This window comes from Syngnathoides biaculeatus, chromosome 21 (assembly GCF_019802595.1).
Source record: "Syngnathoides biaculeatus isolate LvHL_M chromosome 21, ASM1980259v1, whole genome shotgun sequence".
Taxonomy (NCBI): domain Eukaryota; kingdom Metazoa; phylum Chordata; class Actinopteri; order Syngnathiformes; family Syngnathidae; genus Syngnathoides; species Syngnathoides biaculeatus.
In genome coordinates, this window is record NC_084660.1 from 1,908,426 (window position 1) to 1,934,274 (window position 25,849).

At 45.6% G+C, this 25,849-nt stretch overlaps 7 non-coding genes across 7 annotated transcripts; 3 read left to right on the forward strand and 4 right to left on the reverse strand.

Moving 5' to 3' along the window:
* The first annotated feature begins 6,371 nt into the window (after positions 1-6,371).
* trnak-cuu (transfer RNA lysine (anticodon CUU)) lies at positions 6,372-6,444 on the forward strand. The gene has a single exon. It is a non-coding gene; the product is annotated as a tRNA-Lys (tRNA).
* A 1,512-nt stretch (positions 6,445-7,956) lies between these two features.
* trnal-uag (transfer RNA leucine (anticodon UAG)) lies at positions 7,957-8,038 on the reverse strand. The gene has a single exon. It is a non-coding gene; the product is annotated as a tRNA-Leu (tRNA).
* A 2,925-nt stretch (positions 8,039-10,963) lies between these two features.
* trnae-cuc (transfer RNA glutamic acid (anticodon CUC)) lies at positions 10,964-11,035 on the reverse strand. Its single transcript has one exon. It is a non-coding gene; the product is annotated as a tRNA-Glu (tRNA).
* A 2,826-nt stretch (positions 11,036-13,861) lies between these two features.
* On the reverse strand, positions 13,862-14,025 carry LOC133494973 (U1 spliceosomal RNA). The gene has a single exon (XR_009793467.1). It is a non-coding gene; the product is annotated as a U1 spliceosomal RNA (small nuclear RNA).
* A 5,032-nt stretch (positions 14,026-19,057) lies between these two features.
* trnak-uuu (transfer RNA lysine (anticodon UUU)) lies at positions 19,058-19,130 on the forward strand. The gene has a single exon. It is a non-coding gene; the product is annotated as a tRNA-Lys (tRNA).
* A 4,346-nt stretch (positions 19,131-23,476) lies between these two features.
* On the forward strand, positions 23,477-23,548 carry trnae-uuc (transfer RNA glutamic acid (anticodon UUC)). Its single transcript has one exon. It is a non-coding gene; the product is annotated as a tRNA-Glu (tRNA).
* Positions 23,549-25,307: 1,759 nt separating this feature from the next.
* Positions 25,308-25,379, reverse strand: trnam-cau (transfer RNA methionine (anticodon CAU)). Its single transcript has one exon. It is a non-coding gene; the product is annotated as a tRNA-Met (tRNA).
* Between the last annotated feature and the right edge of the window lie 470 nt (positions 25,380-25,849).

The following is a 25,849-nucleotide window of genomic DNA, read 5'->3' on the forward strand; positions in this document are numbered from 1 at the left end:
CGCAAAGACCGTTCGCCTGGGGGTGATAGGCGGTAGTGCGGTGCAGCTTGACCCCCAAACTCTCAGCGACTGCGTTCCAGAGTTCAGAGGTAAACGGGCCACGATCTGAAGAAAGGTCGCACGGTGTCCCGAAGCGTGCAACCCACGTGCCGATGAACGCCCGGGCCACGTCTGACGACGTTGTCGAGGAGAGGGGAACGGCTTCGGGCCAGCGGGTCGTCCTGTCCACCATGGTGAGCAAGTAGGTGAATCCGTGCGAGGGAGGAAGTGGACCTACCAAGTCAACGTTGACGTGGTCAAACCTCCTCTCGGGGACAGCAAAGGGCTCCAAGGGGGCTTTTGTGTGGCGATGCACCTTAGCCCGCTGACAGGCCACGCACGAGTCGACCCAGGCCTGCACATCTTTCTTGAGACCGCGCCACACGAACTTCTGGGCCACCAGCCTCACGGACGGTTTCCTTCCGGGGTGGGAGAGGTTGTGGACCGCCTCGAAAACAGCTCTTCGCCAGTTTGCAGGGACCAGCGGCCTAGGCTGGTCAGCCGAGAGGTCGCACAGCAACCTGACGCCCGAGTCACCAACCGCGACTTCCTCCAGGCGCAAACCCGTGTCAGAAGTCTTGAGGGCCTGCACCCCGTGGTCCGAGGCCTGGTCTGCGCTCATGCGGGAGTAGTCGAGACCCAGATGCACAGTGCCGACGATCGCCCTGGAGAGGCAGTCCGCGACCACATTGGATTTGCCGGCGATGTGTTGGATGTCCGTAGTGTACTCAGAGATGAACGACAGTTGGCGTTGCTGGCGGGCGGACCACGGCTCGGCCACCTTGGACATGGCGAAAGTGAGGGGTTTATGGTCCACATATGCCGTGAACTCACGGCCTTCCAATAGGGAGCGGAAGTGGCGGATCGCCAGCCAGAGGCCGAGGAGCTCTCTATCGAACGTGCTGTATTTGCGCTCCCTGGGGAAGGCAAGCGGTTGCCAGGCGCCGCCGACCCACTGTTCGAATACGGCTCCAACAGCGTAGTCCGATGCATCAGTAGTGAGAGCGACAGGGGCCCCGTGGGTCGGGTGAGCCAGCATAGCGGCACGACTCAGTGCGGCCTTCGTAGCCTCGAAGGCTTCCATCCTCTCGGCCGTCCATTCAACGTCCCGGTTGGGGGCCTTGTCTTTAAGAGCCTCATAGAGCGGGCGCATGATGTGGGCCGCCCGGCGGATGAACCGGTGGTAGAAAGTCACCATCCCCAGGAACTCCCGGAGGCCCCGAGCCGAGCGAGGTCGGGGAAAAGCGGAGACGGCCTCCACCTTTGCCGGAAGGGGGGCGGCGCCGTTCTTGTCTATGAGGTGCCCGAGGAACTGGATAGAGGGCACCCCGAAAACACACTTTGCCGGGTTGATGATCAGGCCATGCTGCTCAAGTCTTGCGAAGAGGTCGCGGAGGTGCATCAGATGTTCATCCTCCGAGGAGCTGGCGACGAGGATGTCATCCAAATAGACGAACACAAATGGCAAGTCCCTGAGCACAGAATCCATTAAACGCTGGAAAGATTGTGCCGCGTTTTTAAGACCAAACGGCATCCTCAGAAACTCGAACAGTCCAAACGGAGTGATTACAGCTGTCTTGGGAACGTCTGAGGGGTGCGCGGGAACCTGGTGATACCCGCGCACCAGGTCGACCTTGGAGAACAAGATTTTGCCTGCCAGGTGGGCTGAGAAGTCCTGAATGTGTGGAACAGGGTAGCGGTCGGGCGTAGTGGCGTCGTTAAGGCGGCGGTAGTCACCACACGGTCGCCACCCACCACTCGGTTTAGGGACGACGTGTAGTGGCGAGGCCCACGGGCTATCCGAGCGGCGGACGATGCCCAGACGCTCCATGTTGGCAAACTCGGACTTAGCGACTGCTAGCTTCTCGGGATCAAGCCGTCGGGCCCTCGCGTGGATCGGGGGGCCCTTGGTCTCAATGTGGTGCTCGACCCCATGTTTAGTCGTGGCAGAGGAGAAAGTGGGCCGTGTCAAGGCAGGGAACTCACCAAGGAGGAGTTGGTACTTGGTGCCGTCCGATAGCGAACTGGAGAGACCACCATAAGTCGCCTCATTGCGGACGCAGGCGACCGTGGAAAAAGTCAGTGCATCCACCAGACGGCCCCTCTTAACATCCACCAGCAGCCCGTGGGCACAAAAAAAATCAGCGCCAAGGAGAGGGAATGAGACATCCGCAGTGACAAAGTCCCATGTGAAGCGCTGACTCCCGAAACACAAGTCCACAGTCCTCATGCCATAAGAGCGGATAGGGGAGCCATTAGCGGACAGTAGGGGTGGCCCATGAGTCCCGCCAGCGGCGTCCTCCGCAGTGGCCGTCAGGACGCTCCTCTGGGCGCCGGTGTCACAAAGGAATTTGCGCCCGGAAAGGTTGTCCTTGACGAACAGCAGCCGGCTCTTCGCGCCCACGCTCACGGCCGCTGCGAAGCGTGGGCTTTGGCGTTTCCCGACGCGTCGTAGTTGCAAGGGGCGCGGCACCTCTTCGCTTTCGCACCGAAACGGGCATGGAAGTAGCACAAGCCTGTGCCAGCACGGCCGTCGGTGCCGAAGGGGCCCCTGCTGGATGCCACCCCCGCGCCCGAAGGTGAGTAACTGCGCGTCGCGGCCAGCGTCTCAGGGGAGAAGCGCTGGGTTGCCAGGAAGAAACGGTCGGCCTCCTCGGCCAGGGCCCGGGGCTCAGTGATAGTACTGTTCGCGAGCGCCGTCTGAACATGCGGTGGCATTTGCCTGAGAAACAGTTCCATGAAAATGAAATTGGGCTCTTCCGTGCCCAGCAGGTTTAGCATCATTTCCATGAGTTCGGAAGGTTTGCTGTCCCCCAGTCCATTAATAGCCAACAGACGTCGGGCACGTTCCGGCCGTGAAAGTTCAAAAACCTTGAGAAGGTGAGCCTTGATCCCAGCATACTTATCTCGGGCCGGGGGAGAGGTGATGAAGTTCACTGCTCTGGCCGCCGTTGAGCTCCCGAGTGCTGAGACAACGTGGTAGTAACGCGTGGAATCATCTGAGATCCCGCGGAGGGCGAACTGAGCCTCAGTCTGTGCGAACCACGCTGCCGCGGACGTCTCCCAAAACTCCGGCAATTTGAGGATGGCGGTTGCCATGTTCGTTTCAGTCTCGAAAACGCCGGGACTGACGTCGGGGTCACCAGTGTAGCGCCGGAGAAAAGGAGTCGGAGGCGGAGTGTCGGACACAGAAACAGAACTTGCTTTATTGTTCGACATCACCAAACTACTCGCATAACGGCGGGAACTCTGTTAACCTTTCCTGCGGAAGCGCAACAACAAAAACAGTCCGTGCGGAACCCCGCACCCCAACTCGAGGTCCCGCGGGTGAATTATGTAAACACCACACCTTCAACACACACCTGGGTCTCGGGTCCCTCTCATTACAACCCTGTACGTCTCTGTTCCCTCAGCCGACGTACTCTAAATCCGAGTTTCCCAGAACAATTTTAAAGTACAATCTACTGATTCACTATTGGTTCTGAGTCTCCTTCAGGTATCCTTTGCGCTCTCTCATTGGTCTCCTTTGGTCCGCCGGATGTTGGCCCGACTCCTCCCCTGCAGACTTGCGTGCTGGCTCCTCCTGGTGGTGGTTCAGTTAGCAACGTCTGTTCTAAAACATTCCATTCTTGCACCACATACCCTGTTTCGTTCCACCAGTCACACGCTCAGCTCTTTACAGTCTCACACTTTCATACACAGGATGTAGCAACATCTAATGAACTACTTTAAGCTCAAACTCTTATATTCCTTTATTCCCTCTCATGACCTCAGACGACTGAGGTCATCACTCGAACACCTTATTTTGTTAAACACGAGTTAAAAATCAATAACTATAAGCTAAAAATCAGCAAAAAATTAGAGACAAGATGGCTCCGATTCCCGAATTAGATGAGTCAACCTCCACCATATAAACTGGCGATCTGGGTCCGGAACAATGAGGACGGGCGCGGCGGTGAAACTTGCCTTAAACCTGTTGAAGGCTTCCTTGCAGGTCCTGGACCACACGAAGACATTGTGTGGTGAGGTGAGCGCGTGCAGAGGAGGGCCACGGAGCTGAAGTTCCTTTTGAACTTCCTGTAGAAATTAGCGAATCCCAAGAACTTCTGTACGTCCTTCCTGCTGGCGGGGGTAGGCCACCGTGTCGATCTTCCCAGGATCCATACATATCTCCCCCTCTGCCAGGACGAAACCCAGGAAGGACACGGACGCTCGGTGGAACTCACACTTGTCCATATTTACGAACAGCTGGTGCTGCAACAGACGCCGGAGCACCTCTCTGACCTGTTGGATGTGAGAGTTCAGGTCTGATGAAAATTTTAGAATATCGTCGAGATACACAAATACGTTCTTGTTCAGAAATTCCCCAAGAGTGTCATTAATGATTTAACAAAAAAAAATTGGGATGTGGGAGGAAACCCGCGCAGGCACAGGGAGAAGATGCAAACTCCACACAGGCGGGGCCGGGGTTGAACTGTGAAGCCAACACTTTTTCCAGCTAATCCACTATGCCGCCGGACCAAAAATATTGAGTAAAATTAGGCATCTTCCCACCATAAAATGTCAGTAACCATTTTCTTAATTATTCTGTCGATATACTCTCCCCAGTTCAAACTGACTTCCTTTTACAACTAAAAATTTTTATCTTATATACTGGTTCTATTCAGTCCATTCATCCGACAACTTCATCTTAATTCTAAGTCAAGATGACAATTTTCGACTTGATCCCAGAACAATAGATTTTTCATGTTTGAGATTTTTGATCCACATTTATTTCACATACAATCGAAGGCTAAATCCAACTCAGGAATTAGAACCTTGGCAAGCTGTAAAATATTATTTCCTCCATAAATGTGGAGGAGAAGGATCAGCACAAATTTGCACTTTTCCTTTATCCAAACAATTCATGAGTGAAAATGGAGTAGGCGACAGGGGAGGTCGAAGGCAGCTCCTCTGGAGCCCACCACAATTTAGCTATTTGGAATTTGAGAGCCTTTTTTTTAAAAACAAACTCTCGAGTTGTAGATGAAAAATGACTGTACAAATGTGATGGCCTTCATTTCATTTGAAATTGGTTTAAAAATATCCTATGATTGAGTTAGCTAGGAGTCGAACCTAAACTCTTTTGTTCGGAAGTCAGACGCTTTATCCATTACGCCACTAGCCCAGTGGTCTAAAGAAGTCGTCTGCAAGCCCATGTGGATTGTTGTTACTAAAAAAAGTGCAACTGCAGGGATGCATTCCTGCCAGGACCCAGAACTGAAGTGGGGTTGCTGCAGCCACAACGTAGAGTACTAACCACGACACAATCACACTCTGTCTCAACAACCTGTCACGAAAGCTGTCTGTCTCAATCTGTTGACTGGCGAGGGTGAAAGGAGAACCTGCAGGACTTTGCACCAACATTCCACCGAAACAATGTAAGAGGCTGGGTCGGAATTAAACTCTCGATCAAGAAGATCAACAATTTCCGGCTTTTGCCCAAAGTTTGCTGGGAAAGACGAGAACACTCCAGTAAGCCTTGGCAGGACAAATTGGAAAATGGATGCATGTGTTTTATACCAATGCATGAAAGCAAAACTTGAACGTCATCTTCAAAGCAGTCGGAAATATATAAGGGCATTGGTGGAATAGTGGTTAGTATAGCTGCCTTCCAAGCAGTTGACCTGGGTTCGGTTCCTGGCCAATGCAATGCTTTACCACAATCTCACCTTGAATGGAGTGGATGAAACTCTTGTGGTGATCATTGGATCTGGAGGCTTTTTTTTTTCCTTGCCATTCCTGGGTCAGCGCTCTGTTACGTCGACTGATTGACAATGGTGTCCAGTCCCTTCGCTAATCGGGATAGAGTACACAATGTGGAGCTTATGTTCGCGAATTTGGCTACAGAACACAATACGCATTCATACACACACAAAAAAAAAAAGCCTGCAACACTGTAAAAAAATTGCAAACACGTTTCGTTTCGTTTTTGTAACATATGACTCACTGGGTAGCCAGCTGTTATGATTGTTCTCGTCAGATCAACATCTGCTGGATGCCCGGGTGGGTCGACATGGATCGTCTGGCCCAGCTCCATTATACCTTCTGAGCATGTTAGCATTTTAGCATGTGACCCAGTGGATTCTCATGTTTTCACTCACTCTATGTGTGTGTTTATGGATGTGTGTGAGTGGTGAGTGTGTGTCTGTATGTGTGTAAGTGAAAAGAGGGTGATGTGTGTGTGCATTTATACACTCCATCTCCATGGTAATAGGGATGCTGTCAAATTAAGTTGAAGTAGCATTAAACAGCGAATGTACCACAAGATGTATGTGTGTCACAGATTCCATGCCTGGCTAGCTCAGTCGGTAGAGCATGAGACTCTTAATCTCAGGGTCGTGGGTTCGAGCCCCACGTTGGGCGACCGGCTTTTGCAGTTGATGACGTTTATCAAATGATTCACCAGATATCCAAATCTACCCACTTGGAATATCTTTGCTTGAGCTTCTCAGCCATCCACCTCTTGTTAATAGGTGGAAGTTGAATTGAAGTAACTCTATTGGCTCCTTAAAAGACCTGACATCTTCACCCAACCATTGTCATTTTGCATTTGCACAAGATGCACGGCCACACACTCTTCTTCCCAGTGTACCTTGCACCTCCCCCCTCCGCTCTTAAAGGGGTACACTCATAATTACAATTGCTACAATCCTTACACACCTTATCAATGTGATTTATGACAGCGTGCTTCTGTGCCGCCCACCATCAGATATTTTTAGACATAAAAACATGCCTCGGTTGGCAAGCATTGTTGGCGAGCGCACATAAGTGGGGAGAAATGAAAAAAATTAAACCTGCAGACCAGCTGATTGTGAAAACGTGGAACACACTTCCCGTCACATACCACACACTGCGGCGTGTGAGTATTGCTGTACTGAGAATGTTTGGCTCGACCAATGGATATGAAAAGTCTCACATTTAATAAAACATGAAGACTAATCTGTCTGGACCTTTAGTGAGAAAGAGAGAGAGGATCATTCTCACTGAGGATCATGGTCTCAGGTTTGGAGGTGCTGATTCTCACCCCAGCTGCTCCACACTCAGTGAGCGTTGGCGATCACGGCTTGATGAAACTAACAGAACCACATCATAAACAAAGAACAGAGAAGCAATCCTGAGCCACCAAACCAAGCCTCCATTTGTTGTTTTATTCAATATCCATGTAAAAAAAAAAAAAAAAAAAAAAAATCAAGAAATGGTGATTCATTGGCCGGCACGGTGGAACAGCTGTTAAGCATATGCCTCACAGTTCTGAGGACCCGGGTTCAATCCCAGCCCTCGCTGTTTGGAGTTTGCATGTTCTCCAAATGCCTGTGTGGGTTTTATCTGGGGACTTCGGTTTCCTGCCACATCCCAAAAACATGCAACGTTAATTGGACACTCTAAATTTCCCCTAGGTGTGATTATGAGTGAGGCTGTTTATTTGTACGTGCCCTGCGAATGGCTGGTAACCAGTTCAGGATGTACCCAGCCTCCTGACCATTGACAGCTGGGACAGGCTCCACCATTCCCCATGACCCTTGTGAGGATAAATGGCTAAGAAAATTGATGGGATGGATGTTTTGAAGAATGAATCCTCCTTTCTGAAAACCTCCTTTCAGTGTTCTGTCAACTTGAAATCACTGTTTAAGTACCCAAAAAGGTGCCACCGTATTTCAGCATAAACAACGAACATAATGAAATTTGTGGAAACACTTTCTGGGGAGCTAATACTTTACATGCACATACAAACAAATTAAATGAGAAAGAGTTAAATGAGAAAGAGAAAAATAAGGAAGAGCTTAACTTTCTTGTGGCCGAAATCATGCCTTGTCCCCAGCGTCATGTGAGAGCCAATGAGAAAATAGCAGTGTAGAATCTGGATTGACAAGAACATGGCAGTGGTGGGATTTAAACCCACACCTCCTAAGAGACTGGAGCCTAAATCCAGCACCTTGGACCGCTCAGCCACACTACCTGGCCTGAGGGTAGAATATTTAAAAACTGCTGTGTCTGCAACATGGAGGTGAAGGACCTCACACAATATATTGAGGATGGAAACCAGGAACAGGGGTAAACCCGAGAGCAACCCTGTGGACAGGACAGATCCCATGAGGAGGGAGCCAGGGTGGTCCCCCCCTTCCCCCCACGAGTCACCCCACCAAATGGACACTGACAGTGGATGTACCCCACCCCCAGAAGAACAGAAACCCCCCCTACAACCTGCAGGGCCCGAAATTGAGTCAGTCTTGGCCCAGCCTGAGGACAGGATAAAATAACTTATTTGTTGGAAAGGGGGAGGGGGGAAGACAGGGGCACCTGACAATAGAACGATGAGGGACCCAGGGAGCACGCATGGGCCATGAGAGGGGAGCCCTCACAACAAGTAGCCATCCAGCCCGAGGCCTCAGGAGTACCGCCATGTAGCTCAGTATGAAACCGACCACCCCCTGTTACGATGACTGCCTGGTCCCCGGTTGGCAGTCATTGGCCTGACCCCATGAATCAGTGCCCCATCATCCCCACACACAGAACCTGGTCCGACTGCCGCAGCCTCCCAACCCATCACCCCCAGGACCTCCAACCCCCACTCCCCTGTCGACATCCACGACCCGCCCCAGAGTGTGAGAGGTGAACCTGTCCCGATTGATCTTTCTTCAGATTCCCATCGAAAGAAAAGAAAAGAAACAGGTGGCTGCAGCTCATAAGGTACAGTAACTAAATCACATGGTATATGCCTGCTAAAGGATGTACAACAGTACTTACTTCAAATATCCCCATATACACTTACTCATCCATGGAAATGTCTTGGTACGTGTCCCAGTATTGGCCTGAAACACAATTGTATATCATTAAAAAAAAGGTTACCAGGTTTATGTGTCCGGAAGTAGAATTATCACGTGTCTCACTTCGTCACACTTCGCAAGAGCATGACAAAGTGCCAGAAGCCACACAAGACCTTGGACCTAAAAGGGATGGCGCTGGACCCACGACCCGGCTTGGTGAGAGCAGTAATGTGGTCCAGCAACCGCAGCCAAATCTGGACGATGCTTACAGTTAATGGTGTTTTCAGACACTCAATTTTACTGCCATGTTTGTGTCCACAACATAATAGTATTCATTGAAATCTCATTGAATGGTTAAATCTAGATTACAAATTCGAATATAATTGACCTGATAGAAGACAAAAGCAGAAACAGAGCCCCTCGAAAGGAAACACAGATAAAGCATGTGGTGGCATGCAACGAAGATAGCCAACAACTTCGGGCTCCATCAAACTTGAATGGGTGTAATCTGCCTTTTCCTGAAGTTAGCGAGGATAGGCTGCAGTTCTCTCCCCAGATAAAGCCGAAGGGTTTCTGTCAGGAAGGTCATCCGGTCTAAAAACGGTGCCAAACAAGTCTGAGCATTCATCTGTGGCGACCCCGAACAGGACAGGCCGAAAGAAATGCATACATACCGGTTCCATTGCAATGTCATTGCCAGCATGCTTTGTGAAGGAGGTTTGATTTCATACATGGCAATCCTACAGCACATTATCTGATATGGTATGACAATAATATCGGACTGCAGGGTAGGAGAATGTGATTGGGTTTACGAAATCTGAATCTACTTGGAAAAATATGAGCATCCCCAATCCCCTGACCCTGATTCGATTGAGGTGAGACCAGTGAAATTAACTTTTTTTTTTTTTTTTTTAAATGAGTCATATGGTTACGCAAAGGATTCATGGGAAGTCCCGTGTGTGTATTTTACCTGAGGAAGTTTAAGGTACACCCATCTGGAAAAAAGCTCAAGACAAACTGAGGGACATTCTAAGTGAGGGACAAGGCCCAGCAGGTGACATTGCAGGTAACACATCGTACATTAGTAGGAAAGATTACTTTGGGAAATTTCAAAGCTATTTGGTGGGTCTGTGGGGATAAGGCTGAAATATTTTTGCCTTATGGATGGAATGGTTGTTACTATCCAGAACAACAACAACAACTCAAAGATATGATGCTGTGCAATTTGATGATGGCAACCCAAAGATGACATTGTTTATTCAAAATGCCAAATACACTTTTTCATGAATTGATGGTGAAATAAACGTCCATTCATCCATCCATTTTCTGAGGTACTTACACTCTCCTGATGAGGGTTGAGAAAGTGCAGGAGCCAATCCCAGCAGTCCTAGAGGAGGAGGAGGCATGCTCCACCCTGAACAGGTTGCTAATCAATCGCAGGCCACATAAAGACAGACATCAGTCACACTCACAATCACACTTTGGGGGAATTTAGAGTCTCCAACTCATGGATGTTTTTGGGGTGTGGGAGGAAGCCGGAGTGCCTGGAGAAAACCCACACAGGCCAACGCTTTACAACTGCCCCACCGTGCTGCCTCTGGTTGTTTTTCTGAACCCTCTGCATTTATCCGGGCTTGGGGCCGGCCTACAGATTGCTCTTGCTTGTGCCCCCGTCGGGCTGCATTGAAGACATTAGACACAACAACCTGAATTTCAAATTTCAGCCTTATCACTCGATTTTATATTCTTTTCCCCTCCAAGACATTCTCAAATATTCTTCTTTTAAAACAACCCTGACTCCATTTCTCTTCCAATCTACACCATCTTGAATTAATCCAACACCGTGTTCAACCAACAGTTCTTTAATTTTCAGCAGCACCCTGCAAGTTTACAGTGCCAGGGGTGGATGTGGTAAACACACGAGACCATGCGGTATGGATGAAAATGTACATTTGTTTTGCAAAGTTTTGAACTGGACAACCTCACCAACACTATGCTTTGCATTCATCCTGCTGTGTGACCAGTCAAAAGGGTACACTTTTTTGGTCTCGGGACACAAGATTGAACACAATCATTCGTTCATTCATGTGAGCACACTTGGCTGGAACCAAACAACATTCCCTGACCGGGAATCGAACCCGGGCCACAGCAGTGAGAGTGCTGAATCCTAACCACTAGACCATCAGGGACTACATTTGGTTTTATGCTCCAGCATGCCTGTGAAACATGTGAGGATAAGCGGTACAATTGCTGAATGGATAATGCATTGCAAGAATTGTTGATTCTTGTTGTCTCTGTGACCTGATTTTGCGAATTACACTTTCAAAAAGTAATGCATAGCTACTGCACATATTATTTGATTTGTGAACAAATGAGCGGGTTTAGTTTGAAAAGAATGACCAAACCCTCAAAGTGGGGGTGTGTAGGGGTGGATTTTATGACATTTTCTTACATGGATTTTCTTTGTGTTTTAAGAACAGATCTCTAAAAATTTAACAACTAGTTCGCATCAGCTTTGTTTGTCAGAGATCGAAGATATTCAAAGTTTCAAGAGACCTGAACTCTCTGATTAAACCACACCTTTTCATGGTGTTGCTTGGGGTTTATATGACTGTGTCATAGTGTCACAGATAGGGCCAAATTCTGAACCATTCATCTATTTTCTTAGCCGCTTATCCTCACAAGGGTTGCGGGAGTGCTGGAGCAATTCCCAGCGGGAAACGGGCCGGAGGCGAGGTTACACCTTGAACTGGTTGCCAGCCAATCGCAGGGCACATGAAGACAGACAAGAGTCAAACTCACAATTACACCTAGGGGCAATTTATAATGTCCAATTAATCTTGCATTTTTGGGATGTGGGAGGACAACAGAGTGCCCAGAGAAAAGTCACATAGGTGCAGGGAGAACATGCAAACTCCATACAGGGATTGAACCCAGGTCCTCAGAACTGGAAGGACAACACTTTCCAGCTGCACCACCATGACAAGGGTTGTAATTCTCCTCCTGTGTGACGATGGCCCAAAAGTACCACAGTTGAAAATCAGGAAACAGGTCGTCATTGAGCGAGGCAGGACTGTACATTTCTTTTATTTAAAATGTTGAGCAAATAACTCTTCAACTTGTGGCCACAATCTTATATGAGAACAACTGAATATTATTCCAGTTGCACGGTGGAGCAATGGCATCCCAGTTCTGAGCTCCAGGGTTCAAACCCCATCCCCACCTGTGTGGAGTTTGCATGTTCTCCCCGTGCCTGAATGGGCACTTTGGTTTCCTCCCACATCCCCAAAACATGCATTAATTGGATACCCTAAATTGCCCCCAAGTGTGATTGTGAGTCTGACTGTTGTCCGTCTCCATGTGCCCTGCGATTGGCTGGCAACCTGTTCAGGGTGGAGCATGTCTCCTCCTCGAGGACTGCTGGCCAGCAGCCAGCCTCTCGCAAAAACCCAGTTTTCAGCATTCAATGTGAAAAACTGACGGACAATGCAGCAAAAACTGTCATTGTCAGAATGTTTAATGAGACAGTGAGTGCAAATGACATTATTTATTGACTGGGTAGATATTGCATGGTGAAAGGCCGAGCTATGAAGATGAGAGATGACACTTCATCATTTGCTGTTGCTCAAGGTCAAGCCAGAGTTGCCGCCAGGACTGTTCTGTAAGGACGATCAAAATGCAAACCGCAGATGGAAGCAAGTACAGTATATGGCTGATGTCTTCAGGAAACGTTGGTGTAAAGAATACCTCACACAGCTTCAAGAATGTCAAGGATGGTCTACGCCTGGAAGAAATCTTTGTGTTGGCGACGCGGTGCTTGTTATGGTTGATACATCACCAAGAAATTCTTGGCCACTTGAAAGAATTGTGGCAACTTACCCTAACAAGAACGGGTTTGTTTGTCAAGTGAAAGTCAACACTAATGAGCTCAGCCAGTAACGAAGATATTTTCTTCAAGAGACTGAAAATAATTGTATGTCGTTTAAAGCCTGCTTTTTGTCTTTTTCTTGTGCACAGAGCTCAGAGACATTTTGAACATCTGAACTCTGATGTAAATCTACTGCATGTAAAATTTGTCCAGGGATCCTTGACTCAAGCACAAACAGTACATAATAAAATGCTTAATGTGTGGAATATTTATTTTGAAACTCGGATAGGTCTTCTTCAAAAAGTGGAAGAAACTTCAACAGAGAGTTGAAAGTCAAAAGGAGATTGCAGGAACAAATCCCACTCCATCTCATGTGCTCTGCAAGCAAATTTCCCTGTTTTGCCAAGAATACAACAAGAAAAGAAAATTACCAATTACCAGCTCTTTTCAAGAAAAGGCTGGTGGTGAATATTCACCCATCATTTTGTGATCTCAAACTGAAGCCCACTTGGGTTCTGTAGCAGGACAATGATCCAAAGCACACAGGCAAATTACAGTAACTTCTGAACACCTTTAAACAAAAATGTTGTGAGTGGTTTAGTCAGTCAGTCTTGATTTCAATAAAATGTATTGGCATGATCTTAAAAAAGCTGTTCATGTTGAATTAAGACAACTCTATAAGAAAAAAGAAAAATATCTCCAGATATACGTAAAGACTAATTTCCAGTTATAGAAAATGGTCGACTTCAGTTGTTGCTCCCGAGGGTGGCCCAACTAGTTATTACGTTTCGGGGGCATTACTTTGTCACACACCCAAGTAACTTTGAATATTCTTTTCTTCTAATAACTGAAATGATCATTAAAAATAGCAATTTCAGTTCACTTTGGGGTGGCACGGTGATGCAGCGATGGCCTCAAAATCCTGAGGTTCACTCCCAGTCCCGTCTGTGTCTATGTTCTCCCCGTGCCTGCGTAAATTTCCTCCCACATACCAAAAAATACGACATTAATTGAATATTAAATTAACTCCATTGCGGAAAGGTCTGATTGTGAGTGTGGCTGGCAGCCAGTCCAGGAATAAAGTTGTCTTCTGCAGGTTGACTGGTTAAATACGACCAGTTTCTTAACATTGGTATCGACATGAGATCAGGGGAGAGCGCGAACACAGTCCCCCACTACCAGAAATTATGCAGTCAAGATTCCCACGTTTGGGGAATTCGCAGGGGTCAGTACAACCCAAGTGCAATGCTTGAACCTCATCCTGGAAGAACCACCTTCTTGATCATGGTACCTCTCCTGCCAGGTAAGTATGGGATAAACTGGCACGAGCACGCAAGTCACACCCGGTCACGCTAAATCAAGGGACGGTGTCATCACGATCACGAGAACAACCACACACACGTCGGGCAAACCTTACCGCAATACATGAAAAATTATGCTTTCTATTTTAATTTTGAGTTTTAATTGAAATATTAAATTGAAACCAAGAAAGCAGTGGAACATCGGGAGACGCTATATTAAGTTGAAACATCTTAACCTTAAATCGAATCTCGACGTTCAACCGGAACTGACAAGACTCCCGTTTCCAACAGTTGGATGTTCAGCTCAATACAATACTGCCACCTAGCGACGCCTATTCCGCATGACAGCCTGGGCGATGTTTGGCATGAAGTCAATGAAGCATTCTCCAGTTGTTCTCAAATTGACCCCTCTGTGGATATTGCGCAATCCGCGTCACTGACCAATCAGAGGCCAGCGATCTGCATAAACCAAAGCCCGTTTTTGCTCCCGCCATTTTCTCAGACAACATTGCATGGTCCAGTATAGGTTTTTTTGGGTTATTTAACAAAAGATATGGTTAAGAGGTGTAGTCAGGGACTTTGTAATAGTGACGACAGGTATCCTGAAAGGCTAGTTGGTGGAGTTCGATTCGTACCCTTTCCAAAACCGAAGACCCAGTACGAAAAATGCCTTTGATGGATCAAACTTTGTGGAAGACCGCATCATCAACTAAATCCATCTAATATCAACCGGAACACATGTTTGCACAAAGGTATGCCCTATATTTGATTTTCAATACATGTCTCGTATAAATGAATTCGAAGTTCTTCGCTAGCATAACATTGTTACGTGTGATCGCTTGACACGCTTATTCTTTGTTGAGCGATATTTAGCGATGATCGGACTGCACAAACGTATTGATTTCTTGCTGGCTCGTGGCCGAAGCTTAACCAGACTGTGTTTGCACGAAGATATGCCCTAAATTTGATTTTTAATACACGTCTCGTATAAATGAATGAGACGTTCTCCGCTAGCATAACATTGCTACGTATTGTATTTAGAATCTATAATATATCGTTGATTTGAATGAAATCAGAAGCATAGAGTCTGTCTCAGTTCAGAATGTATTGTTTTGTATTTGCCATTTTTACTGTTTGTCTTACGTCAGCGCACGTGACGTGACGTCACTTCAGGAGGCGTGGTTAAGTGCCCTGTTCGGAGGGGTCAATTGATCACCCGCAACGTGCAATGTCCCAACCCACTTCCTTCAAACTTGAGAACAACCAATCCATCTTTTTTTTGAGCCGCCTATCCTCACGAGGGTGGCGGGGAGTGCTCGAGCCTATCCCAGCTGTCAATGAGCAGGAGGCAGGTTACAGCCTGTGCAAATGTGGCAAAATGTGTTCCTCAAAAAGCGACACATCTTCTTTTGTGCCGGAGAATGAGGAGAATCCGGTTGTTGTGTGCAATTTTTTGGTCCATATTTTAATTTTTTTTGTCGGTTTTGTCAATAGAGCAGTCAAGAAAGAGGAGAATTTCTGCAGAGCATTTTCAATTGACAACACCCAATAAGGTCAATGGTTCCCTTTTCCATTTTTTCTTATTTTTCATTCAAGTTCATGATATTATGTAAAACTTATTGAAATTACATTACATGCGTTAACTATCTATTTGCAGGTCAAATGTTGACTCTGCTCCCAAAAGCTGTCATAAGCAAATAAAAGTATTCCTTTTGTTACATAACGGAGACGTCCATGGGTGGGCTCGAACAACCAAACTTTCAGTTTACAGCCAAATGCACTAACCAATTGCGCCACAGAGACGCACTGACCTGCACTTTTCGGGGCTTTTCATCTACTTTCATTATCCAAAAGCCAGACGAATGTTACAGTTTGGAGACGTCCCTGGGTGGGCTCGAACCACAAACCAAACAAGGATTACCAATTGCGCCACAGAGACACGATGAGCTGTACTTTTCATCTACTGACATACTGTACTACAAAAGCCAGGTAAATTTACATTGTGGAGAAATCCCTGGGTGGTTTTGAACCTACAACTTCTCAGCTAACAGCCGACCGCGTTAACCAATTGACGACTTCATAGAAATTGCGCAATCCGCGTCACTGACTAATCAAAGGCCAGAGATCTGCATAAACTTTTTTGACCCGCAGTTTTCTCAGACAACGCTGCATGGTCCAGTATAGCTTCTGTTGGCGTTTTATCGCGTATTTGGGTTCTTTAACAATAGATATGGTTAAGAGGTGTAGTCACGGACTTTGCAATAGTGACGACAGGTTTCCTGAAAGGCCAGTTGGTGGAGTTCAATTCGTACCCTTTCCAAAACCGAAGACCCAGTACAAAAAATGTCCTTGATGGATCAAACTTTGTGGAAGACCGCATGATCAACTGAATCCATCAACCGGAACAGATATGTTTGCACGAAGGTCAGTCCTATATTTGATTTTCAATACATGTCTCATATAAATGAATTAGCAGTTCTTCGCTTGCATAACATAGCTACGTGTGAATGATTGACACACTTGATCTGTGTTGAGCGATATTTTGCGATGATCTGACTGCACAAACGTGTCCCTTTGTTCGCGGCTAATGAGCTAAGCTAACTAGCAGTCCTAAAAGCCTTCGAGGTGCACCGAGACACCAAGACTGAAGGAAGGATGTTTGAGGACACTAAAGTAGTGATTGTCGTACTCGGTCGGGACTTACGTAGGTTCGGCACTAATTCAAGAATAATTATTGAGGGGAGCGCGTGACGTTAAAGAAAACGAGAGAAACAACTCGTAAATCAAGCCTCGCCTTCTTTTCCTTCATACGGCGGTTCACAAACGGCTATACAGATACACATACGGATTCTGCACACAAGTGTGACATGTAACACGAAAATAGGAAACTGTCAATGACGAATTCGTCTTTGGGTTATTAAATATTATATTATGTGGCTTCTCGGTCGTCCTCAGACTCCGGAAAGATCTCGTGCTTATATCAATGGTTTCTCCGTAGATATCCATGTAAATACCATTGAAATACCCCTCGCTGAAATACTTGAAGCCCTGCTGTCTGCTTTTCAACGATATTTCACTGTTAGCTAAGAATGCAAGTGAGAAATCAGCTGGTAAATCGGACAGTTTTGCTCTAGTCTTTTCTTGCTGCGCTGCCATTTTTGGTAATTGTTTGTCTGAGGTTAGCACACGTGGGGTGACGTAACTTCAGGAGGCGTGGTTAAGTGCCCTGTACGGAGGGGTCAATTAAACTCCAAGAAAGAGGACCTCATTCTGTCCCCTCCAAATCAAATATGCAGTGGTACATGTAAACTTATGATAATAACAAACGGCTCACATATGGACGCACCAAACACGAATTTTGAATAGATTCGCTTGAATGTGAACTGTGTTGGTTTTCAATAATTACTTTTGGTCACGTGGTCCACATCAATCCAATCGTTTCTTGAGCCTTGAAATTAATCTTAATCAACAGAAGAAAATAGTTACTTTTTGGTCATGACATTTATTTCATTTTCATTTTCTGAGCCGCTTGTCCTCACAAGGATCACTGGAGTGTTGGAGCCTATCTCAGCTATTAACAGCCATGAGACAGGGTACACCCTGAACTGGTTGCCAGCCAATCGCAGGCCACAAAGAGACGAACAACAGCCACACTCACGATCACACTTTGGGTCAATTTAGAGCAAGGGTGCTCAATGGTTGGATGGTTCAGATTTTGGCCCTGTGTGACACTGACACAGTCATTTGAATCCTAAGCACACATGAAAAAGTGGGGTTTAATCAGAGAGTTAAGGTCTGCTAAGACTTTGAATAGCTTTGATCTCTGACAAACAAAGCTGATACGATCGAGTTGTTGGATTTTTGGAGTTCTGTGCTTAAAACACAAAGAAAATTCAAATAAGAAAATGCCATAAAGTCCTACCCTACACACCCCCAATTTGAGGGTTTGGTCGTTCTTTTCAAACTAAACCTGCTTATTTTCACATCAAAAATAATTTGTCCCATAAGTATGCATTACTTTTTGAAAGTGTAATTCACAAAATCAGGTCATAGAGTCAACAATTCTTGCATTGCGCGTGCACCACTTATCCTCACATGGTTCAGAGGCATGCTGGAGAATCCATTGTACTGAAGTCCCTGATGGTCTAGTGGTTAGTATTCAGCACTCTCACTGCTGTGGCCTGTGTTCGATTCCCGTTCAGGGAAGCTTGTATGGTTCTCGCCAAGTGTGTTTACACAAACAAATGTTTAGAATGCTTGACTTTTGATCTTGTGTCTCCAGACCAATTCAGTGTAAACGGTTGATTGGTCACACAGCTGGATGAATGCAGAGCACAATGTCGGCAGAAGAAGAAGAGGAATGCACAGACCCTCAAACTGAGTGTAGGGATTTTGAATGTTGGGACTGGAAGAGGAAAAGCTGAGGAGTTGGTTGACATGATGATGAGGGGAAAGGTTGATATGTTGTGCATACAGGATATTAGTCCAGTATGAGAAAACCAACAAGAGGCAGCATGGTGGCGCAGTTGTAAAGCGTTGGCGTCTGTGGGTTTTCTCCAGGCACTCGGGATTCCTGCCACATTCCAAAAACATTCATTAAATTGCCCCAAGGTGTGATTGTGAGTGCGACTGTTGTCTGTCTCCATGTGCCCTGCGATTGGCTAGCACCCTGTTCAGGGTGGAGCATGCTCATCCTCAAGGACTGCGGGGATTGACTCCAGAACTTTCTCCACCCTCGTGAGGATATGTGCCTCAGAAAATGGATGGATGAATGGATTTTACCATCAATTTTTGAAAAAGTGTATTTGCCATGATGAAGAAACAATGTCATCTTAGGGTTGCATTGCCTCCCATTGCACAGCTTGAGCTTTGAGTTGTTGTTGTTGTTTCCATTCCATTCCATTCCATTCATAAGGCAAAAATATATCTGCCTATCTGCCACTGGGAAGTGGACGCTCGGATTTTGGAGGAGCATTGTGGTCAATGAATCCGCTATGTGTTTACATCCTAATAAATTGAAATTGAAAAAGAGACAACATGTGGCCTGAGTGGCTCAGTTGGTAGAGCATCAGACTTTTAATCTGAGGGTCCAGGGTTCAAGTCCCTGTTCAGGCAATCAAACTTACAAACAGTGAGAGTTTCTGATCTGTGCAATCTAGTTTTGAATCTGTCTCCTCACCAGACCCAACCACACAACCTCTCCCTGAAATGAAGTAATCAACCAACAGAGAGTTCAATAGAATATGTTAAGGGATCACATCGATATTGCATTTTGGTCCATTTCTCGAATGGTTTTACCTTCCCGAAAGTAACGTGAGTAAATTTTGTGGCTTCTCATCCATTTCAAGTGGACACATCTCCCTGACTTTCGATGATCATTCGATGATCATTTACCCCAGATTCTTGACTGGAACTTCACATTGCTTTTCTCGCAATGGCTCATTGCCAGTTTCAGACACATTACCTGGTTATGGGTCATGCTGAAATCATACATCGGAGTAACGCAGTCGAGAAAGCATCAGACTCTTGACGTGATTGTCTCGTGTCAAGTTCCTGTTCAGGTGTTCCAATTGTGTGTTTTTGGAAAACTTTGAGATTTTTGAAAATCCGCAAGTTTTTGTTGGCACACCTCTGCAACATTGAGATGATAATTGTCACAACGTAGACCCTGCATATCTCATTTGTTAGAGTGTCAGACTTTTAATTTGAGGGTGCAGTGTTCAAATTCTTGACTTTGGTTGATGATTTGGCTCAGATCCCTGTTCAGGCAATCCGAGGTAACAGCTGTTATTACCTTCCTTTTGTGCATTGTTGTCTTGAACCCTTCGAACTCAACAAGGCTCTGGATGTTGTTGGGCTGTCCTGGTTGAAACGCCTCTGCAACATTGTGTGGAAATCTCTGACAATCCCTCTGGATTATTTGACTGGGGTGGTGGTCCAGCTTTTAACTCCAGTCTTTCCCCAACTTCACTGGGAGTTCATTTTTTTAATTCCTCCACTTCCCAATGGGAGTCACTGAGGTTAAATTCCTTCGGAGCTTCTCTGTCCAACACCACAACTGATTTGAATTTTGCCTGAAAGCATGTTTCTTAACTGATGGCATTTTCGAGGGTCATAAATGTTATTTTGCAGCATGCTGGAAGTATACCGACCAAAGGTGCGGCAGAGGTAAGCGTACGTGACGTGCATGTTACGTAATGTTGTCTGATTGGTTTATTGGTCGCAGCGTATGTCGTGCACGTATTAAATCCCAGTCTCAGCGGAAAATGGTCCGATCGTCACACATGCAAAGTGCTGAGCCAGTTTTAGGAGTCAACAAAGCAACTGGTGTCATGCCACGTAACATTGAGTAGGGTTTAAAACTTTCATCAGCTATCACAGATTTATGGAAATGTTTTTCTGGAAATGTTTTTCATGACGATGTTGTCATTATATTGATTTCATTTTCATTTTCTGACCCACTTGTCCTGTGTGTACTTATGTGAATAACAGGCATTGTGCCTTTCCGTGTTCTTTTTCGACAATTTTATAAAAACAACTTGAAATGTTTTATGATTAATGGTGATGTTGGGCTTGTACTATTTGGGACTGTATGAAAACAAAGAAAACAATCATGATTTGTTTTTAAGTTCTAAAGTACTGTGTATAACATGGTCTATATAGGAAATGTTTTACCAGTCCGGTCCTCTCGGTAATAGATTTTCCTTCATGTGGCCCCCGAAATAGAATGATACCCCTAATCTAGATATTTACAAAGATGGTCATCCACCCCTGAGTCCCCACAACAGATGTCACCCAAAATCTGCAAAAATTAACAGATCTTTTCAGTGGAGCACGGCATTGCAGCACCACAACTACAGGTGGACACGGCGGGAAAATGGAAAAATATGACACCAAACAGACCAGGCATTTGTTATCCAAATGATTTGGAACACAATATTGTGAAATACTTTCATCTGTATGTATTAGAAGGACTGCAATTGGATGGAGACCAGATCATGGTGTACCCTGGCTCTGCCTGAAAATAGCTGGGATAGGCTCCAGCACTCATGTGACCCTTGTGGGGATAAGCGGCTCAAATAATGGATGAATGACTTAAAAACATATAATAGGCACGATATGTTTACTATCATCATTTATAAGTTAATTTGCAAAAGAAAGCTCTGTGATTCCTTATTAAGTTGAATATTCACCTTATTTATTGAATGACTCTCGTCCTTTGATGAGTGTCAATTTTAGTTTTCAACGGTGGAGCATTCTTCACAAAAATGTTTGTTTTGCGTTTCAGCAATCCAGCATATAAAAAACACATTTTAATGAAAAAAAAGTGTTGTCTTATCTCTCTACCTTTTGAAAATTAAATTTAGAAGTGATGGGTGAAATGATTCAATTGGCTCAGCAACTGCGAAAGAACGTATTGAACGCAGGCGTGTTTTGCCACTGAGTGGCAACTCAGTGATGGGGAGACTTCGGCGGGGAATGTGACATCAGTGAATACCCTTGATGCTGACTCGGGAGTCCCTTGTACCACATTTACCGAGTGACCTGAAAGAATTGGCAATGCAGGGGAGTGAGGTCATTTGCTGGTCCTGCTAATGAGCATCATGAGAGAAACAGTTTCAGTGTAGTTATGTTTGCCAACCACAGTCGGGTCCCCATTTGGTAAAGGGGCTGATGGGCTTTTTTGTTTTGCCATAAAGAGCCCCACGATGTCAACTCCCCGTCAGAGAATCAAACCCGGTCTTCTGCGTAAGAGGTAGCAATACTGTCCAGTGTACTCCTCCCACTTTCCAAAAATTACAACATTAATCGGACACTCTAAAATTGCCCCAAGGTCTGATTGTGAGTGCAACTGTTTGTCTTGACGTGGCCTGCAATTGGCTGGCAACCAGCTTAGGGTGTACCCTGCCTCCTGCCCCTTGACATATTGTAGATAACATTGGATCTGAAAGTCTATCTCCCCACACGGGGTTAAATTCCACGACCCTGAGATTAATAGTCTCATGCTTTATCGACTGAGCCAGAGAGACCTGTACGCAGTTTCACACATACACACTTGTGATCTTGTGGTACCTGCATGGTTCAAGCTTGCTCCTTTCATTTGACCGCATCCCAATTGCCATGTAGATGGAGTGTATAAATGTCAGGAGTCGCTGTGCCCCACAAGTAGGATGTGACGTAGAGGTGAAAGAGAAATCCTGGAAGGAACTAGATGAAGTTGTTGTGGGCATCTTAGACACAGAGAACGTTGTGATTGGTTGAGATTGTAATGGACATGTTGGTGAAAGAAGCAGGAGTGATGAAGAAATAAAGGGAAAGTCCAGCATTAGGTTAAGAAACATGATGGACAGATGGTTTTAGACTTGGTGAAAAAAGATGGAAATGGCTGTCATGAACCGTTTCTTCCAGAAGAGGCAATAACATAGGGTGCACGCAGGTGGATTACATATTGCGCAGAAGAAGTCATCTGAAGGAGGTGACCTGTAAGGTCGTGGCAGGGAACACTGTGGCCTGACAACATTGGATGGTGGTGTGAAAAATGACTTTGGTGGTGGGGAGGAAGAATAATAAGACAAAGGCAGAACAGAGAACCATGTGGTAGAAGCTGAGACAGGAAGAGTGTTGTGTGGCTTCTCAGAAAGAGGTGAGACAGGCTGTTGGTGGACAGGAGGAGCGTTCAGAAGACTGGACCACGACAGCCAAGGTGATCAGAGAGACAGGCAGGAGAGTACTTGGTCTATTTTCTAGCAGGCAAGAAGAGAAATAAAAGGAAGAGGAAATCATAAGTGAGAAATTTGGTTAAAGTGGTCCGTATACCAGTTTTGGTTAGGTGAGCATGCACCGATGTGCTTAAAAGAAAGTGAGGAAAATTTCTGAAATGAAATTGAGGTCACATCTAAATAAATGCCATCTGTTCAAGTTGTCATGATTCCCGCTGGGAATTTTACTTATTCTTAATACTAAATTCCGTCATTTAGACTTTGCCACTTGCAAAGCTTTCCTCAACTGAGTTCCAACATAATGGAAGAGATCTTCACCCAGCGAACGAGCTCCGACTTTGAACATGAGAGCAATCTCGCCCCCCTTGCAATCCACCGATTTGGCGTGAACATTCATGTGGAAAACTCCCAACTAAGCCTGGGAACGATATTTGTTGGGGAAAAAAAAAATCAGAGGCATTTCTCACATGATCAAGTGGCTCAGATTTCTGCTTTTCCCGCAGGAGTACTGTGTGAGAATAATTCCTGTATTCCACCATTTCGGCTTTCATCATGCAGAATGTTTCCAACATATTTGGCCTGGGAAAAAATAAATCTATTTCAGAAATAATAAGTGGCAGGGACCTCCACAGATTTTCCATTTGGTTTGGAAGTTTGGATTTCTAGTTTTCATTGGGATTCTTCTGGCCAGTCTTATGTAATGACTGAAAACTGTGAAGAATTTCAGTGCAGCAGCATGTGTCCCATATGGTCTAGCGGTCAGGATTCCTGGTTTTCACCCAGGTGGCCCGGGTTCAACTCCCGGTATGGGAATGTTGACAGGACTTTGTATTTTAGTCTTTGATTTAAATGCTGAAAGTTCCCAACACGGTTAAAAATAACAGAGTAATCAGTGTTTTATTTACAGCAAAAGTGCCCCATCTAATATCCCTTTCAGGATTACTGTTTTTTATTCGTCTCCTGTTTACCCCGATGGGACTGAAACCTCAATACTGTTGATATGATTGGCTGACGCTTGAAAGAAAATACAGAATTTGAAAAAAATGAGTTTAAGCAACATCGTGTCTCATATGGTCTTGCGATTCTTGTTTCACCCTGGACGGCCAGGTTCAATTTCCAGTATGTGAATCTTCTGAATGCAGAACTTTACCGCAACTGTACATCTCCCACAGTGTGAAAAATAAAAATCACATGGCCAACATGTCGGAACTTGTGTTTTTCAACCAAAAGGCCTGGATTCAACTCTTTGGCTGAAATGTGTGCATCGATGCACCAGTCTTGCCGGACGACATGGAAGTCTGCAGGCACACATGCAAGTCATTGGATTTTTTCCCTGAATAAGCACACGTCCAACATTTACCGTGAAGAAAAGAAGCATTTGTACACCCTGCCATTTTGCAAGTTATCCGACTTAGAAATCATGGAGGGGTCTGAAATTTTCATTGTCGGTGCATGTCAACTGTGAGAGAGATAATCTCAAAAGAAAAATCCAGAAATAACAATGTATGTTTTTTTAACTATTTATTTGTGTGACAGCTACAAATAAGTATTTGAACAGCTGTCTAGCAGTGAGAATTCTGACCCTCAAAGACCTGTTAGTCCGCCTTTAAAAGTCCACCTCGACTCCATGTATTATCCTGAATCAGATGTACCTGTGTGAGGTCATTAGCTGCATCAAGACACCTGTCCACCCCACAAAATTGTACAACTCCACACGGCTGGAAAGGGCGAGGGGGAAATTGCCAACCAGCTTGGTGAAAAAAGGTCCAACTGCTGGAGCAATCATGAGAAAATGGAAGAAGCTAAACATGACGGGCAGGGTACACCCTGAACTGGTTGCCAGCCAATCAGGGCAGGGCACATGGAGACAGACAACAGTCGCACTCACAATCACACCTCAGAGGAATTTTGAGTCTTCAATGAATGCTTGAATGTTTTTGGAATTTCCATACAGGCAGGGGCCGGGTTTTGAATCCCGCTCCTCAGAACTGTTAGGCCAATGCTCGACAGCTACACCACCGTTGTTTGAACAGTCGCAATAAAAAATAAACTGAAAATGTGCATTAATATGGTTAGTGACATTGGTTTGCTATTATTTTGAACACTACTGTATATTATTTGCATCCAATGGTTCAAAATCGGATTGTGAGGAGATCGACATTTGGAAAGTGAGAGTGATCATGTTTCATGATGACTATCAACAATAAGCGACTTTCTTCACTTTGGGAGGACTTTTGTTGCTTACAACCAAATATTTCATGCAGTGTTTGGCAGATGTATAATGTGTTCAGTATGTAATTGTATTTTTAATCTTTAAATGGGTCGAACATGAACAATTACTTGTCGGCATGGTGTTTGCTCTGCACACAAAGATGACCTTGGTGGAACATGCTGAGAGATTTGCATGCTCGACATGATGACATGCAGACCAAGAAAACTAGTGACTTTGTGCAGACTGAAAAGACTGCCAGTAAGATACAGTACATGTGTCTATCTTTCGCCGAATGTGATTTTAGGAAGTGGCCCTCAGCCAATGAGGAGACAAGACAAAAAATCATAACTTAGACTCTGATAGCAGAGGATGGTTTTGATCCATCGACCTCTGGGTTATGGGCCCAGCACGCTTCCGCTGCGCCACTCCGCTGTAACTTCTCCTTCTTTGTATGTACTTTTGTACCCGTCTGAAAGGAATTCGGCTCCGCTGTTGCATGCCTGGATCAGACTCCAAGACACATTTGGTATTTGGTCAACTTTTATGATCATTGGTGTTTATCAAAGTGCTGATCTGTACTGGCATCTTTCTGGGTACTTACAGTGATTTTAAATGGACAGATCATTGAAGAGGGGATTTTTTTCCCAGTTGGAAGTGAACTGATGGAATGAAAACACAAGTCTTTATTGCACAATATTTCACACGATGAGAAAGAGTTTAAAAAGTGGCATTCAGAGAATAAGTTTGAAAGCCTAATGCCACCACGATGATGGAACATTTTGGATTGAAGCCTGATGAACGCAGCCATCCTGCTCGCACCAATGAGCCGATCAATCAAACGGAACAATGTAGATACAAAAGTGACAGCGTCCAGGATCGAACTCGTGCACGTGACGTCATCA